Source organism: Triticum aestivum, chromosome 6A (genome assembly GCF_018294505.1).
Source record: "Triticum aestivum cultivar Chinese Spring chromosome 6A, IWGSC CS RefSeq v2.1, whole genome shotgun sequence".
In the NCBI taxonomy this organism is placed as follows: Eukaryota; Viridiplantae; Streptophyta; class Magnoliopsida; order Poales; family Poaceae; genus Triticum; species Triticum aestivum.
The window spans coordinates 574,584,601-574,590,600 of NC_057809.1; positions in this window are offsets into that span (position 1 = coordinate 574,584,601).

Sequence of the window (6,000 nt, forward strand, 5' to 3'; positions counted from 1 at the left end):
CCTGGTTTTTATTTTGTTTTCTTTCATCCTTTTTTTTCTATTTTCTTGTTTTCTTCTCCAAAATAGGATTCAAAAAAATTACACATTTTAAAAAGATAATTTTCACAAAAAAAATAATCTTCAAGAAATCATAAAATGTCCGTGAATTAATAAAATGTTTGTGATTTTGAAAAGGATGTTCGTGAATTAGATGAAACTTTTCGTGAATTCAAAAAATGCTCTTGATTTTATAAAAATGTTCATAAAAAATCAAAAAATGATCATTAATTATAAAAAGGTCACCGATTTGAAAACTATTAGCCAATTGAAAATGTTTATGCATTTCAAAACTATGTTTGTCAAACAAAAAATGTTTCCTAATTGAAAAAAAATTATCGATTCAAAAGATGTTCCCTGATTTTAAAAAATGTTTATCGATTTAAAACAGGTTCACAGATTCAAGTAAATGCTCAACTATTCAAAAACAATTCATGAGTTTAAAAAATGTTCACAATTTTAAACAAAATATTTGCTGATTTGAAAAATGTTCGTGATTTTATAGAAATAATCAAAATTCAAAGAGTGTTCACGATCTCAAAAGGAGTAAAAAGGAAAAAAAGAAAGGAAAATAAAAAATAAAAAAAGACTAAATGAAAGAAAAACGAAAAATAAAAACATAAAGATAAAAGAAATGTATAATAAAAGGAAAATATAAAATACAAAAAAAGAAATAATGAACCATGCGAAAAATACAAAAAAAACCGGTTCAGAGAAGTTCGAAAACCAATGGAATAAACCCAGTATGGGCCGGCCCATAGTGAGAACGTGGAGCAATGGGAAGGGTATGCGCTGGGTGCAAATTTGAACCGACAATTGTAAACCATGTTTGAATAAAAAAAGTTGTAAACCATATATGATTTTATCATACGCAAATCATAACATGTACAACTACTACAAAATATATATACGCTATGATGTGATTTTATTTGAGACTTACATACATATTTTATTAGTTGTCTTTTTCACCCTTCCTCCATGGTCAAATTCTGGCTTTGCCCCTGTCAAAAAGGGGAAAATGTCTTTGAGACTGGGCCTCACAGGCAAGGACGTGAGACCCATCCTGATTGACATCACGTGGTGATGCCAATCTTAAAGCACATAGACCCACTGTGACCATTCCGGATTCCAGTTTCCTATTCCGAAGTGGTACCTTCATGTCTCCGGCGGTCACACCGGTGAGCTTAGCCACATTTGCTTTTGGTCTATGGTGATGTTCGACTTTTAGTTCTTCTCACAGCCTTCTATTTTCTTAATCTTTTGTTATTTTTTAGGAAATGCAGTCCTAGAATATGAGTTCTACTGGGCTTCCTCAAGGTACTTCCACACTTCCAGGGGCCATTTTGCTGAGCTTAGCTGCATTTGCTCTTGTTCGGTGCAGTTGGACCTTTAGTTCTTCTCAGAACCACCTATCTTTATATGATACAAGCGCACTTCACTGTTGTGTTTGATAAAGAATCAATTGAACCAGGCAATAACAAGATGAGAATGTGCCTCCTCATTTTTCTCTAATTTACCATTGAACTTTTAATCATTCATCAACCAGTCTACTGTGAATCAGGTTCACATGCAATTTTCATGCGATGAGTATTTCTGGACTGTATAATGCTAACTTGCACTCGTGTCTTGGTACTTTTTCTCCCGTTTTATATATGAGAAACGTGTGGCTGCTCCCAAGTGTAGGTGCACCCACATGAACAATACACATTAAAAAATATAAAACAAGATAGAAAAAATCTGATTTTTTTGACATGAAACTAGGTCAATAGTTTTAGCTTTCTGCAAAAAATCGTGACCAAATAACATTTAAGGAGCCCTCACCAAACAAAAAAAAAATCACTCCTCAAAAGTGAACAAAACTTTGAACAAAGATTTTTTTTGCCGAGGGCTCCTCGGATGTTATTTGGTCATGAAATTTTGCAAGAAACTAAAACTTTTGATCTAGTTTGTTGTCCCAAAATTTGAGATTTTTTGGATTTTGTTTTGTATTTTTTTCAAGTGTACTGTTCATGCGGGTGTAGGTACACCCGGGAGTAGAAAATCCAGTCTTTTTATATATCTTTGATCTAGGAAGAATTTGTAACTACTTTGGGGAAGATGCATTTTTCACACCAGCCTAATTTATTTGCTTAGGAATACTTATAAATATTGAATTATGCAAGGAAAATGCAACATGTTAAGGACGGTCAACTATATAAATAGCCAAATGCGTACTCCTGCTATACGGAATTTAATGGTCCGGCTTTTGCATATTGTATGTCAACGCATTTCATTTCGCGTCCCCCGCAAAAAAATGCATTTCATTTCGGGGTAACATGTAAGAACCATGCATAGAGCTAACAATTTATCATTTTGTTACTCCAACGGAACTAAAGCTACTGCTATAAATTTACTGTTCATGGTTTTACGAAAAAGGTTTTTCCCCGCTTTATATTATAAAGCAACAACCCCAAGCATCCAACAAAACGGTTCAAAGTACAATCCGGTCTCAAGTCTCAAATCATCGCTGGGGGCACAGCAAGACAAGCCCCAAAAAGAGAAAAAAGAAGCTAATCCGGCTCCGGAGGAGGTGGCGGTGGTGGTGGAGCTAGAGCAGCAGCCGAGGAGCGAAGACCCGTGATGATGTTGTCGATGATGTCCCGGTCGCGCCGCTTGCTAAGCGGTCTCCATAGCTGTAAGAAACCACACATTTTGTAGATTGCATCAGTCACACGGCAAGGGGTCATGCATTCGATGACTAGTTTATTGCGGATGCACCATAAGGTCCATGCTAGGGTACCCACAACCACCCAAGTGGGGACGTCTAGGACCGGGGAGCCTAAGGATCTCCCCGAACAGGCCCGGAAGGTTGTCGTGGCACCAGACGCCACCAACCACCTCCCGAAAGTAGCTCCATAGGAACTGCGCCGCCGAGCACCGAAAGAAGATGTGGTTGCAGTCTTCCGGTACCAAGCAAATGGGACATAGGTCGTCCCCAGGGCTATTACGCTTACGCACCTCCGTGCCTAAGGGCAGTCGGCCACGAACCCATTGCCATAGGAATATGCGGATTTTCAAGGGGAGTTTGATCTCCCATAACACCGAGAGTTCAATTGGCCTAGGAGTGGGCGCAATCGCCTGATACAGGGATCTAGTAGAGAATCGGCCATTGGCTCCAAATGCCAAGATAGCGAGTCGGGCTCAAGGGAGGGGGTGTGGAGGTCAATGCACTCGAGTAACTCCTCCCATTGAGCGTGCTCCACCGCCCTGAAGGTACGACGGAAGGCAATAACTCCCAAGTCGTCCAAAGCCACGACCACCGAGAGTTGTGGGCGGGCACAAATTGAGAATAAAGCGTAAAACCGCTCCGCAAACGGACGCGTCCCAACCCATCTATCAAGCCAAAAAAGGGTGCCGAACCCAGAACCCACCTTAATGGAAGTCCCAATACGCAGGACCAACATCAATTGGATCATCGATTGCCAGAATTGGGATCCACCAGATCTGGAGGCGAACATCAGAGGTTTCCCTCGAAGGTATTTCGCGTGGATAATCTCCAGCCACAGCCCACCATCCCCGGTCTGAATGCGCCAAAGCCATTTGAAGAGGAGGGCAATATTCATCCGCTTGGATGAGATGACCCTGAGGCCGCCCTGGTCCTTGGGCTTGCAGATCTCATACCACTTAACCATGTGGTACTTCTGTTTATTGTTCTCTCCAGCCCAGAAGAATCCAGAGAGAAGTTTGGTGACCTCCTGATGGAGGGATTCATGTAGACTATAGAATCCCATAACATGCATCAAGAGGCTAACGAGGGAGGAGTTCATCAGAATCACTTGAGCGGCCTTGGAAAGCCACCCCTGCCACGGCTCCATCCAGGTTGGAGCTTGGAAATTATTGGGCGAAAGTCTTTCTCCTGTAGACGGGCGTCACTAATCAGCATGCCGAGGTAAGTAGTGGGGAAGGAGCCCAAGTGACAGTTCAAGCGATTGACGATTCGTTGGGCTTCCTCCCTAGAGTACCCAAGCACCATCACTTCACTCTTAGCGAAGTTAATCGTGAGACCCGACATCTCCTGAAAGCACAGGAGGAGAAACTTGAGGTGTTGGGTATCCTCGTCCAAACCTTCCACCATCACAATGGTGTCGTCCGCATATTGGAGGTGGGTCAGACCACCATTGGCCACAAGATGGGGGCAAATCCCCCTAATGTGACCCGCTGGCTTGGCCAAGTTTAGGATCGTAGCTAGTGCGTCGACCACAAGATTGAAAAGAAATGTTCATGGTCTTTCAGTTTTAGTTTCCATCCAATAAGCAATGAGCAAAAAGTTGAGCTTAGTTGAATTAAGATGAAGGTTGCATTCAGTTGTGTTGAGATGAAGCTTACATTTAACAATTGTCTATGGATTTTTGGCCATCGCATATATTCTTGTGGACATGTTAAACATGATCCGCCGTGTTCTGTAAGATAATTACCTGACAATTATGCATAACGAGCCAGTCGACCATAATAAATCGCGTACAAAATACATGAGACTTAACTCATGACCGGAAAACAGCGCAGCAAGGTGCACGTTACACTCTAGTGTACATGTAATAGGAAAGATGTATCGTATACCAGTATATGTATGTACTATACACAACAAACTGTAGGTATGGTGGATGCCAAAGCTTGATCTCCGACATAGATTCCTGCTGGCGATGAGGTTAGGATTTCTCGTCGCGTATACACGCCAGCGAGATTTGGTTTCGGGACCTCGATAATTTTTATTCTGGTCAACCTTTATAATATCTCTGTTGCGCCTTCTCTTGACTATGATGTTTCTTATCTAACCTTGTAATTAAGTAAGTTCGACCACCGTGAGTTCTTTATTTTTGAGAAACACCTGTAATGTTATTCATACCCGACAATCATTACATCTGCACCACTTTGGATTTAAAGTTCAAGAAACAATAAAATAATTTCTACAACTAAGAATTGCAATGAAATATCTTGGCGTCTTCTCAGTGATATCAATGTGCAAGATGAAATACTACCAAGACTTTACTAAAGCGACTGCAATCGAACAGGAGCACCGATACTACTACTCTTTCACCTGCACAAACTTGATTGCCAATAAAAGTTTTTAAAAGCCCATTGAGTCGCTCATATAAGATGGGAAGCCGTAAGTGACGAGAGAATTTGGGCATGGATGTTCCCCTACAAGTGCATGTTGTCAGACTGCAAGATCTTTGCTAGAACGCAAATGAAGGGCTCCGACTCCACAAAGAATCAAGCCATCAAAAGAAACACAACACAATATCACAAACTCATTACCAAACTTCCGCGAGGACACAAAACGCTTTTCCTCCATGGCTCTGCCACATAAGAGAGAGTAGATTTATTCGCAAAACACTAGTCCCTTCATTAATGAGACGCCGACGAAGGCCACAAAGAACGTTTGAGGTACTCCCACCTCTCAACACGAAGATGGCAGTGAGAGGCGGGGGACCAAAAGAAGGGCCAACGGCGGCTGTTGTTCTTCCTCAAACCCTAACTTCTCTTCGTTGTATTATTATTGTTTACGACTATGAGTAAACATCTCCTTTTTTTTGAGAATTAGTAAACATCTCCCGATTGACGTCGAAATCTAAACCAGGCTCATATCATATAGGCCCAATGGTCAGCCCATGTGATCATCTCAAAGTCCAAGCATACCAATATAGGCCCAACGTGGAGCCCATGCTAAAAGGAACGAGGTTTCCTTTTCCTTTTCTCTGTGTGAACATTTTTTTAAAAGTAATCGATCAGCTATCCGGTCGTACAGGAGGGACGAGACTTGCCTGCTCCCCCAACGTGCTCCCATCCGTGCTCCCGCATAGGTGGCATGATTTAATTGGAACAAGATAAGGCCCGACCCCACCCCCTTAAAATCAGGGGGGAGATGATTAGATTAGAAAGAAAAAGGAGAAAAAGACAGCCGTAGGATGGAGCGGGAGCACGGAT